Here is a 13,444-nt window from a genome sequence, read left to right on the forward strand (position 1 = left end):
GGCATAACGACGGTGTTCCGATAGAGGAGGAGATCGAGGTCGTGAACTTCTCTGATCTGTTCACTTCAAGCCTTGTGGTTTCTTCTCACTTCCCCCAATCCTCAAATCAAATCCGCTCACGGTTTCTTTCTCCCTCCTGAGGGCAAAATAGAGCACGAGGTGAGGGAGTTGGAAAAACAAGGAATGAGAGGTTGCTACCAAAGAGGAGTTCCTTGGTGGCTCGTGGTGGGTGAGTGGTTTAGGTAGCTGAATTACGACACGGCGGCGGTGGCGGCTCCTTCTGTCGTTGCTTCTTCCATCTCCAAGTTCTTCTGGACCTTCTTTTTCTTCACCGATCTACTCCTATCTTTCGTTCTTTCCTTCTTCCTTACTTCTTTGGTGCTTCTTCGGTTGGTAATGTCTCTGTTGTTAAAAATCTACAGATTTTATGCTCCATCTTCTTCTGTTCACATGATCTACATCGTCTTCTGAGTGGTTCTGATGGTTGTGAAATTGTTGCTACTGCTCGCTGACAGAGTTGTGGTGAGCTTTTTCCAAAACGTGGTGAAGGAGAAGTTTTACCGGTTCCCACAGACGGCGCCAATTGATCGGGGGCGACCAAACTACCCGGAGACAGGGGTAGGTGAAAGGAGAGGTGGGGCGGTGACGCGCTGCAGCTGGGCGATCGCGGAAGGGGCTCCTGCAAGGGACTCCAATGCCAAAGTTAGAGGTTGACCGTCCGTACTTGGAGCGTGGTCGTGGGTTTGATCCCCACAGACGACGCCAATTGATCAGGGAGCGACCAAACTACCCGGAGACAGGGGGTAGGTGAAAGGAGAGGTGGGGCGGTGACGCGCTGCAGCTGGGCGATCCCGGAAGGGGCTTCTACAAGGGACTCCAATGCCAAAGTTAGAGGTTGACCGTCCGTACCCGGAGCGTGGTCGTGGGTTCGATCCCCACAAACGGCGCCAATTGATCGGGGAGCGACCAAACTACCCGGAGACAGGGGGTAGGTGAAAGGAGAGATGGAGCGGTGACGCGCTGCAGCTGGGCGATCTCGAAAGGGGCTCCTGCAAGGGACTCAAATGCCAAAGTTAGAGGTTGAAAAGGGTGAGTAGTGAAATATGGATAGATAACTTAACTTTACAAGGAAGGGTAGCCCCCCTTATATACTTGCCTTGGAGCTAGGGTTTAGTCAGGCGACGTCATGCATGGCTTGTACCTTAATCTTTCCCATTCGTTGGATCCTCTGTTATTCCTGCGGTGGTACAGTGATCTCACGGTCCAGGGTTCCTCGTGATGTGTGCCTACCCCCTAGTCCCCTAAGGTGGTTGGCCAAAGTCAACTCCTAGGTTGTAGGGCCAGTCGTTGTCTTACACTGGGTTGTGGGGCCAAAACTTGTTGTCCTCCGGTCGTCCTATCGGGTGACCGTCCGTACCCGGAGGCGATTGGCCTAGTTTGGGGTTCCCAGAACAGTAGTCCCCCAGCTCTGGCACACTAATTCAGTGGGGCATGAGTTTAGTGGTAACCACCTTTCTTGGGTTCCCGGAACAACTTAGAACAGCTACAACAACAACAACATGCAATAGAAAACCAAGGAGACCACTGCCAAACTTTGCACCCACAAAAGGCCAAGACAAGAGGGAACCGATGCTAATTTGGGAAAAGACCAGTCAAGTTTCATTGCAAAACCAAAGAGTAGAATCTCAGTTTACGCCTTCCTTAGCTAAGTGGTATGTAAAATCATTGGCTTCTCAAAGAGTATGGTGAACGTCTACACAATTAACCTGTTCTCTAAGGAAGTCAATATGATTGAGCTCATTGCGTAATTTTGCTGGTCTATTAATTCTGAAGTTTACTCACCCCACAGCTACAGTAGAATCACTTTTGATTGAGACCGTTACAAGACTGAATTGATTGTAAAACAACAGGGCAAGTAAAATGGCTTTGACCTCAGCTTCGAACGCCGAACCTTCACCAACATCCTTTGAGAAATAGAACTTCTCCACCCGCTCTACAAGGACCGGGATAAACTAAAGTACTACCTCCTTTCCTTATTACTTGTGAACTTAAAAGAAACATATCTATTCCTATATATTTGCCCAGTTAGCATTTCGAGAGAGAATTTAATGATATTTTTCCTAATAGTGCGGAGCAATAAATTAATTGCACTTCTTAAAATATGTTTTTTTTTTTTCCTCTAAACAGTTAAAATAAATAGAAAAAATAAGAAATAATTTGTACAAATAATTGTTAGTAAAATGAAACCTAAAATAATTAATTCGTATATCATCGTTGCCGAAATCCCAAACCCAATGAAGCTCCGATATGGCGTGTCGCCGTGGAACATTTACACGATCCGCGGCTTCGCCGCCGCTGGGAACTTTGAATCAGAACCGGAAATGGTAGCGGCGGCGAGTTGCAAGGAGAAGGTGGGTTGTTGAAAGCAATAATCAGAATCATTCGATGCAGTTATTCAGGGGTTGTGCGTGGATGAGAGAGGCTTCTCATTTGCATGATGAAATGATGAACAAGGGTTTCCTATTGATGTGTGGAGAGGGTTAGGAAGATTGAACTGACACCAAGATGGAGAACATTGCTCCAGAATCTGAGACAGTGTTGAGCTTGTTGTAGCTGATAATTTGATCAATGTTCATTGGTGTCATGGTTTTGTGATGATCTAGAGTTTGCTTCTCATCTTATTAAGAGTGATGTTTAGAGCTGTTCACTTCCCAGAATTGATTCTGACTTTAAAATCAATTATAGAAGAGTTTCTAAATATGCACCTAGCACATAATCTGCTCATGTTTATGCTTTTTATGTATGTTGGTGATATGGTAGTAATAGTATACCTGTTGGCGAGCGAGCATGATTTATTGCTCTTCCATTTTGGGATTTTTGCATTATTCCCTAATTCCCTTCCTATTCCCTTCCTATTCCTTCTCCATTCTTTTGGCCTTGGACATCATCAAAATGATGTGTGATCCGTTGAAACGAGAAGGGTATGGTTGTTAATTCATTAAAAGCGAGAAGCCTTATAGTGTCTTTGGATTAATCACACACATGCCGTGGCAGAGAACATATATACTTTAATATCAAGGAAAGGAAATTGTTCCTTTCATGGTTGCACACCTCTTAACTGTGCAAATTCATTGCTGCTGAGAATGGAGGGTCTTCTGTAAAACATGTTGAGACATGTTATGATAGGATAGAATAAAACATATGGCTTTTATTTTGTATTTTGTAAGTATAACAAACAAGAATAAGGTATGGAAACTGGATGGCTTTTAAGACAACATATGGGTACGTTACAAAATTAATTGCATGTTTGCATCAATTTTTCTTTTATCTGAACCAACTCTGAGACCCAAGAGTTTTAAAAGTTGGTTTTGGCTTCGGAAGTCGGAACTAACCGGAGAAAGTTTCCCAAACATACACTAAATAGAACTATGCAAGTTTCTTTTAAAAAAATCTGACCAAGTTTCTTTGTTAAGTACTTTTGTTCACTCCACTTCTTAATTAAAGGCTATCTAATATGTAGCCCATATCAGGTTTCTAGGTTATAGCAATTCCCATGAGTGACCTTTACATTTTATAGTGGCCATGGCTTCCAAGCAGGAGGAGGCAGTCTTTGCTGCTGTGAGAGAAGCGTTTTTGGTTCTAGGTGAGTTGATATTTGAGTTCTATATTCATTTTTTGTAAAACCTTTATGCATGTCTACTATTTACCACTAAATGGCATCTCATCCTGCTATTTCATGGGGCTTGCAGATTATGGAAGTTGATAACTATGACATTGGAGGATGTAAGCTCTTCAAAAGGATTGTGTTTTCTGGATGGTGGACCCTTTTCCAAATTATAATAAATTAGTCCTGCCTCTCCTTCTCATAGATCACCGTATAGTTTTTCAAACTTTATTGTAAATCTTCTTTATTTGCTTTCCTAACCATTTGACTTGTGCGTTGATGCATCTATAATTTCATTTGACATGGAGTATTATTTTTCTTTCCTCTTTAATGCATTCATCTTTTACCCCCTTCATTTCTGTCTCATTGCAGAATTTTTTTTCTCTCATTGTATTTGTTAGTTTGATACTATATTCTCTTGAATTCCTGTACAAGTTGAGTGTGTCATAACTTGGCCTGCCACTACCAACATTTCCTCAGGTTCTGTTGATACTAGACGGGATAAATCTCAATCCATCATTTTGATTTTTAATCATTGTACATAGTCTACATAACTTTGTCCAAGTAAGGATTCCACCTTGAGCAGTCATTTATTGAATATGCATCATTTTACACCCTCAAATTAGATTTATGGTTTGAGCTTTGAATGAAGTGAAAAAATTAAAGTGCCTATAAAAAGGCAAGCTGGTAATGAAATCAGACTCTTTGGTTTTGCTTGCTGAACTCGGTTACCATAAACCTTGAGCTGACTCTTCCGCTTTCGTCTAGCATGCTTTGGCTTGGAGACTTGCAATATGGAAAGTTCTCCCTTGTTAGGAAAGCAATTTATCATCTTTTACCTGGAACTCTACAGCTATCAAAGACCTCCTTCTAGACCAGGTCATTTAGATCTTTATTTATTTTTTTAATTGTCAAGTATGAAGTAACTTGCTTTCAAACATAAGTAGAAATTGTTTAAATTTTTTTCAAACTGAGTTTTATTGACTGCTTGAAAGCCATGAGAACAACCTTCTCATCAAAATAATACACAGATTCGGTACAAAGACCTCGTCAAGACAGAAAATTCCTAGCATTCCTTAGAGTTACCACTTACCACAAATCAAACTACCCTGTTTTTGAAAAAGTACCACAATATAGAGAAACACTAGGGCCTCAAAAGATCAGTATCCTAGTTCACAGTCTACTATTAGCCTACTATTGTTAAATTCATTAGCCTACTATTGTTAAATTCCTTAGAATTTAATTAGTAACATTGATCATTAGCCTGTTTTATGGTCATCAGTCTACTATTCCTTAGAGTTACCACAAATCAAACTACCCTGTTTTATGAATTTAATTAGTAACATTGATCATTAGCCTACTATTGTTAAATTCATAACTTTTATGGTCATTCTAACCGTAAATTCTGCGAAACCTATCATGTAGTTAATTCTTGCGCCTAGCTATTTATTTAGCATCTTTGTTCCTTCAATGTTAAGTATTGTGAAGCTATGCCTTTGTATATTGATGCATCTACCTTTTTTGCAGGGTCTTCTTGAGTGGCATAGCAGAACTGGAAGCTGGGGTAAAGTGTCTGTCTTTGCTTCTCTACATCATTCTTGAAGTTTGATGACAGGTATATAGTTAGTTGAGAGCAAAAGACAGGGAACTGAAAATTTGAAAAGAATTCTCAAACTATAAACGATCTTTAGATGTTTAAGACAACTTGTTCCATGATCAATATCAATACATATGCAGCACTCATACAAAAAGCACACTCATCTTAATTATCATATATAGAGCCTATTAAACTTGTTTCACCACCCTCAACTTGTTTCTGTTTCTTTCTCTTATAGGATGCAAATAGACATTAAAGAAAAATATACAATCCAATAAATCACATCGTTTTTCTTTTCTTGATATATGTGCACAATGGCATTTGAATCTTGATTTAGGTTTGTGATTCATGGTATCTGCCCACGAACGCAATACTCATACAAAATCACAACGGCAAATATTTGAAAACACTAAAAAGGTAACAGAAATCCATACCTTGTGAGATTACAAAGAAAATTGATGAAACTGGTGTCCAGCTTCTATGTTCATAACTGTTCATCATGGCTTATCACTGCATTCAATCCGTCAAAATATACTTCAGGTGCATTTTATCTCTACTAGTCTGCTACAAATTGACTTCGAGTTTGTAGTCACCTGAATTACTTTTCCAATGCGACGCAGGTTTACACTACCAGAATTTTTTCCAAGTTGAGATTTGGTGCTTGAAATATATTTGGTCATCAATCCATTAAGAGCAATCTCAGGACTAAGTAGCGGATCCTTTAATCCTTTAGCTTTGATCTTAGATATGGATGCCCTTAAAGAGCCATAGGCTTCCTCATCAGAACCCAAACTACATCCTGTTTGTTCCATTCCAGCTAGGGCATCCAAAGTTTTTACTGTATTAGCTTGCTGGGATCCAAAGTAGTCACGAGGATCCTTGATACAGAGTGGTGCAAAAGGATGATCATCTTGTGCCTGAAGATCCTCAATCTGGGTCATCGTAGAAATTCTGTTTCGTCTCACCTCCTCTCTAACCCCATCAGATTCATGTATGTGTTCCGTTTCCATAATATCTAAAGTTTTTCCTTCGAGAACAACTGCACCTTGTCTGTTAAGATCCTGTAACAATGTTCTCCTATACAAGGGATGTTGAGCTTCAGGTATTTCCTTGCTACCTACGCGGAAGATCCCGTGATCAGGAATATAAGTGTATATGAATATATAGTGATATATGAATATCGCATGTGCTGTGCCAGCTGGTATGCCAGCTGGATAACAGTTTGTTAGAGTAGTCAGTTAGTTAGTTGCTGAGCTGTCATTCTGTTATGAGTCAGTTATGATTCAGTTGAGCCTAGAAAGCTTGCTTAGTAAGCTACTCTCTTCTCTATATAAGGAGAACATCTCTATGTACTGTTTACCAATTATCAATCAAAGTCATTCAGTTTTTCCCTTTTCTCTGTTTCTGTTAACATGGTATCAAGAGCTTAGATCCATGGAGAGTTCATCTTCTTCCTCTCTTTTACTTTCTTCTTCTTCTGCTGAACGTTCTCTGAATCACAAGATCAGCATCAAACTAGATGATACAAATTTCTACTCCTGGAAGCAACAAGTTGAAGGAGTGATTCGTGCTCATCATCTTCAGAAATTTGTGAATAGTCCTCAAATTCCACCAAAATTTCTCACTGATGAAGATCGCATCTCAGAAACTGTGAATCCAGCGTTCACAGAGTGGGAACAACAAGATTCAAGCCTCTTCACATGGCTTCTCTCGACTTTATCTGCTTCTGTTCTTCCAAATGTGCTTCGGTGTGAGCAATCTTGGCAAGTGTGGGAAGAGATTCATAGTTTTTGCAATGCAAAGTCACGCGCACAATCTGCACAATTGCGCAGTGAACTGAAGACGATTACCAAAGGAACCAAGACAGCTTCTGAATTCTTGCAGAGAATCAAGACTATCGTCAACACTCTCACAACGATTGGTGAGCCTGTAGCTTTCCGTGATCATCTTGAGGCGATTTTTGATGGTTTACCAGATGAATATAGTGCTCTCATGACTGTGATTTACAGTCGCACCACGTCTTTCACTATCTCTGAAGTTGAGGCTATGGTGATTGCACACGAGGCACGTTTTGAACGCATGAAGAAGAAGCAACTTGCTGATTCCACCGCTTCTGCACTTCTCACTCATGTGCCTCCGTCGCAGCAAGCTCCGGCGCCGCCGCCGCCTCAATCGATGTGGCTACCTGTGTCGCAACCACCGCCACAGGCTTCGCTGCAAGCATCGACGCCATCCCCGTGGATGCAAGCACCGCAACAACCTTCGCCACCGGCGTCGTCTCAAACGCCGTGGTTGCATGCGTCACAGCCTCATCCGGTGCAACAGCCACCGCAGTGGCTTCCATCACCGTCGCCATCTGTTCCCAATGCTTCGTCATCATCCGCGACCTCTGATTCCAATTCTGCATCTCGCGATCGCGAGGACTCTCGCGAGGACAACGAAGGTCGCAGTGGCTATGGAAGGGGACGTGGTCGTCGAGGACGCAATGTTCAGTGTCAATACTGCAACAAATGGGGTCATGAGACCTCTGCTTGTTGGTCCAGGCCTGCTGGTGCACCATCTTCCACACCTAATGCTGCTCCTACTGGGATGAATCCAAATCCAGTGAATTTAGGGTTTGCCGCCTCTCAATTTGGGGGTTTTGCTCCCTTTGCTAATTTAGGGTTCAACACACCTAATTTTGGGGCCAGTCCTTATTTTCCTGCTATGATTGGAGCACCAGGTCTCAATCAGTGGCCTCAATGGCCTTCAACTGCACCAGCAATGTCTCCATATGCTTGGACTCCTCAAGCTCCTACTATGCCTCAGTTTCCTTCACCCTGGAATCCAACAGCAGCAATGTCTAATTCATTTCCTGGCTTCACACCACGGCCTTCCTCTCAGCCACAGGCTCCACAGGCCACTCCTCAAGCCATGCTCACCACTGCTGCTCCTCAACACAATCCTCTTGTGTCTTGGTGTCCTGATTCAGGGGCCACACACCATGTCACCAACAATCCCTCCATCTTTGTGGATCATGTTCCTGCTTCAACTACACAGCAAGTTCTGATGGGGAATGGTCAGGGCATGCCAATCCAGTCCATAGGTTCTGCCTCTATTCCCTCTCTTTTCAATTCTAAGGCTATGTTAGTGCTGAAACAATTGCTTCTAGTTCCCTCTATTACTAAAATCCTTGTTAGTGTAAGTAGATTTGCAAGAGACAACAATGTGTTTTTTACCTTTCACTCAACCTATTGTTGTGTTCGAAATCAGGACACATTTGAGCTTCTTCTCACTGGAAGAGTTGGAGAGGATGGTCTATACTACTTTGACAGTCCATTCACTTCAGCTTTCTCTAGTTCTTCATCAGTCCAAGGTGTTCCAGCTTCTGTGTTTCAAGTGTCTCCGACTGATCTTGCTTCTCAGTCCCAGTTCAAGTCCAATAAAGCAGCAGTTTCTGCTCCAAGTTTGCCATCTTCAGTTGTTGATAAGTCTAGCACTATGTCTGCTAAGTCTACTTCTTTAGTAAATGATCAATGTAATGGTAGTAGTAGTAGTCCCCTTTATGATTTGTGGCACTATAGGTTAGGCCATCCACATCATGATGTTCTAAAACAAGCTCTTGTTTTGTGTAATGTTCCTGTGCCAGTGAATAAAAGTGTGTTTTCATTTTGTCAAGCTTGTTGTTTGGGCAAGTCTCATAGACTTCCCTCTTCTATTTCCACTACTGTTTATACAACACCTTTTGAATTAGTTTTTGCTGATTTGTGGGGTCCTGCAGCCATTGAATCCTCTTGTGGATTTCTTTACTTTCTCACTTGTGTAGATGCTTTCACCAAGTTTACTTGGATTTTTCCCCTTAAGAAAAAATCAGATACTTATTCCACTTTTCTTAATTTTCAGACCATGGTTGAATTGCAATTTAGTCATAAGATCAAGAGTGTGCAAACAGATGGAGGAGGGGAATTTAGACCTCTTACTTCACACTTCACCTCTCTAGGGATCATACATAGGATTACTTGTCCTCACACACATCACCAAAATGGGAGTGTGGAAAGGAAACATAGACACATAGTAGAAACAGGTCTTACATTACTTTCACATGCTTCTATTCCTTTACATTTTTGGGATCATGCTTTCCTTACTGCCACATATCTCATAAATAGGATGCCTACTACTACCTTACAAGGTCAAAGTCCTTACTCAAAGCTGTATGGTAAGCTTCCTGATTACAAGAGTCTTAAAATATTTGGGTCTGCTTGCTTTCCCTTTCTCAAACCCTACAATTCCAATAAATTGTCACTTCACTCCAAGGTCTGTGTGTTTCTAGGATATTCTTCAAATCATAGAGGGTACAAGTGTCTAGATCAAAGTGGTAGGATTTATATTTCTAAGGATGTTTTGTTCCATGAGCACAGGTTTCCCTATGCTGAACTTTTTCCTACTGATTCCTCTTCTACCTCTACTGATTTCAGTCCTAGTGTTTCTTGCAAAATTCCCTTGATTAGTTCTTCTTTAGCTTCTTCTCAGTCAGCTTCTTCACCACCCCAGGCTGCTCAGACCTCATCTTCATCAGAACATGCTTCACAGGTTCCTAGTCCATTGGTGGATGCTCAGGCTGACATAGGCAACTCAATGCCCCTTGCTTCTGCCTCAGGTGCTACTGCTGAGGCCTCAAGTTTCACATCAGAATCAGCACCACCTGCCACTGCAGCTGTTTCAGGTTCATCTGCAGCAGACAACTCAGATGACAACACAACTTCAGTACCTCCCCTCCCTGCAGCTGCCTCTATTGCTCCTCTTAACACTCATGCCATGACTACCAGGGCCAAGTCAGGTATTGTCAAGCCAAGACTTCATCCAACTCTTCTTCTTGCACATGTTGAACCAACAACAGTCAAACAAGCTCTTAAAGATGCTAATTGGCTGCAAGCCATGAAAGATGAGTATAATGCTCTCATGCATAATGCGACCTGGACCCTAGTTCCTCTCCCTCCTGGAAGGAAGCCAGTGGGGTGTAAATGGATTTTTCGAGTTAAAGAAAATCCTGATGGTACTTTGAACAAGTACAAAGCTAGACTTGTGGCAAAAGGGTATAGTCAAGTACAAGGTTTTGACTATTCAGAGACATTTTCTCCAGTGGTGAAGCCTATCACAGTGAGGTTGATTCTGTCCTTAGCCATTTCCAGGGGTTGGGCCATCCAACAACTTGATGTTAACAATGCTTTTCTCAATGGAGTTCTAGAGGAGGAGGTTTATATGTCACAACCTCCAGGTTTTGAGAGAGAAGACAAGACAATGGTGTGCAAACTCCAAAAGGCTCTCTATGGCCTTAAGCAAGCCCCAAGGGCTTGGTTCCATAGGCTTAAAGATGCTCTAATTCAATTTGGTTTCCAGGCCAGCAAGTGTGACCCTTCCTTGTTCACTTATTACTCCACACAAGGGTGCATTTATATGTTGATCTATGTTGATGATATAATCATCACAGGTGCTTCAGCCACTCTCATTCAAACTCTTGTGGACAAGTTACACTCAGCCTTTGCTCTCAAGCAATTGGGTCAGCTGGACTATTTTCTAGGTGTGCAAGTGACACATCTTCCTGGAGGTAAACTTCTTCTAAATCAGACTAAATACATTGCTGATCTCTTGGTTAAAGCAAACATGTCAGATGCTGTTGGTATCTCCACACCTATGCAAGGTGGTGCCAAGCTTTCCAAGCATGGAGGCACTGTGCTTACTGATCCTACTCTCTACAGAAGTGTCGTGGGAGCTCTCCAATATGCAACCATAACCAGACCTGAGATTTCTTATGCAGTAAATAAGGTTTGTCAGTTCTTAGCTGAACCTCATGAAGAACATTGGAAGGCAGTAAAAAGGATCTTAAGGTATCTCAAAGGCACTATGACTCATGGTCTCTTGCTTCAGTCATGTTCTCTGCAGCAGCCTTTACCTTTGGTAGCATATTGTGATGTTGATTGGGGTTCTGACCCTGATGACAGAAGGTCTACCTCGGGTTCTTGTGTCTTTCTAGGTCCTAACCTTATCTCTTGGGTGGCTAAGAAACAAACCTTAGTAGCTAGGTCCAGCACAGAGGCAGAGTACCGTAGCTTGGCTAACACTACTGCAGAACTCTTGTGGGTTCAATCTCTCTTGACAGAGCTGAAGATATCTTTCACTACTCCCACTGTTCTTTGTGATAACATGAGTACAGTTCTTCTGACTCATAATCCTATTTTGCATACGAGAACAAAGCACATGGAAATGGACATTTTTTTTGTGAGAGAGAAGGTTCAGAACAAGAGTCTTTTAGTGCAACACATCTCAGCTGAACATCAGAGGGCTGACATTCTTACCAAGGCACTTCTCCCTACTAGGTTTCTGGAATTGAGAGACAAACTGAATGTAGTTGACAAGTTACAACTAGTGTCACCTACTTCAGTTTGAGGGGGTGTATAAGTGTATATGAATATATAGTGATATATGAATATCGCATGTGCTGTGCCAGCTGGTATGCCAGCTGGATAACAGTTTGTTAGAGTAGTCAGTTAGTTAGTTGCTGAGCTGTCATTCTGTTATGAGTCAGTTATGATTTAGTTGAGTCTAGAAAGCTTGCTTAGTAAGCTACTCTCTTCTCTATATAAGGAGAACATCTCTATGTACTGTTTACCAATTATCAATCAAAGTCATTCAGTTTTTCCCTTTTCTCTGTTTCTGTTAACAAGGAAGATGAGTGTAATCATCTCCGTGGTCTGCTTCCATGTCTAAAGTTGGATCAACCCGTCGAACCTTCTTTCGGGCTTCATCGTGTAGTATCTCATCATCTTTCAAAAAAAGAGCAATATCCTCATCATCCTCAGCAGCTGGTGCAATAGTATTTTTGGTACTGTGGAGGAGGTATTGAGCTTGAAAGTATTTTTAGGAACAAAATTGAGAAAAGCCTGATGAACAGCTGGTTTAAGGGCAAAATTCTGATCTTTTATCTCTGGTGTCAATTGAAATTTAATCTGACCATCACTAGTAGTAGTTGGCTTTGTGTCAAAGATGAAAGAATTTCTTAAACCAATCCGTTGTTTTTCATCTTTATCCAGCATTTTCTTCTTTGTTGCCCAAAATTCAGATTATGTAAGCTTACTAGTACCCACAAGTTCCATATGAAGTTTCAGCAACTTACTATCTTCTCGCAATAGCTTAAACCTGAGTGTCAAATTACTTTACGCTTGTAGTCTTTCCCAAAATCGAAAATCCTAATCGTGTATGCGAGAGCGAGAACCTCAAAAGAATTAATTGATTTCAATTTTTTTTTTAATTTTATTTCTAAGGTATCCCACGGATGACAACCATGAGACTAATCCTTCGAGACTAGGAGATCACACTAAGTGGGTAAGTCTCTCCCAACAAATGCTTCTTCATACAAGTTTAAAATAAAAATTTATCTTATATTCTTTATTTTAATTTTATAAAAATATATATTTGTCCATTTATTACATGAAATATCTATTCGAGATACTAGTTATCTTTATTTTTAAATGATTTAAATAATATCTAATGATTCGTATCTCAATTTAAAATATCGATTGTCTACGCTCTTTGGAAAGCACGAAATCAGAAATGCTTTCAGCAGCGAGAGGTGATCACGGAAGCTGTCCTTGGACGTGCGCGTGATCTCATGGAGGAGGTCCAGGTTCGAGACCAAGCTAGTGCACCAGCAGTGGCTTTCCCTGTGCGTTGGAGGAGACCTGGTCCAGGTATTATAAAATGCAATTTTGATGCATCTTTCCTTGTTGATGGTCCAGCTAGAATGGGCATGGTGGCGAGGAATAGCGAGGGAGAAGTTATGGCAGCAGCTTGCTCCTATCCTCTCTCTATTATTTCTCCCTTGCTGGCGGAGGCCGTGAGCATGAGGTGGACTATGCAATTGGCTATTGATTTAGGATTTCGCTGGATCTTACTGGAAACTGATTGTCTACAACTTTTCAAGGCTTGGAGAGCGAAGGAGGCCGGCAGATCATATCTTAGTTCTATTATTTCAGATTGTCGTTTATTTGTTTCTGCTTTTGATTATCTTAATCTTAGTTTTGTTAGACGTACGGGTAACACTGTTGCTGACTTTTTGGCTAGGAACGCTGCAACCTATGCTGGTTTTGTATGGGTTGAAGAGGTTCCTGATGCCGCTCTTCCTTTCGTTATTTCCGATGTAACTCTTC

General features: G+C 41.5%; 1 pseudogene; it reads right to left on the bottom strand.

Moving 5' to 3' along the window:
* Positions 1 to 5,797: 5,797 nt before the first annotated feature.
* Positions 5,798 to 13,046, bottom strand: LOC130719504 (general transcription and DNA repair factor IIH subunit TFB1-1-like; annotated as a pseudogene).
* Between the last annotated feature and the right edge of the window lie 398 nt (positions 13,047 to 13,444).

This window comes from Lotus japonicus, chromosome 5 (assembly GCF_012489685.1).
Source record: "Lotus japonicus ecotype B-129 chromosome 5, LjGifu_v1.2".
Taxonomy (NCBI): domain Eukaryota; kingdom Viridiplantae; phylum Streptophyta; class Magnoliopsida; order Fabales; family Fabaceae; genus Lotus; species Lotus japonicus.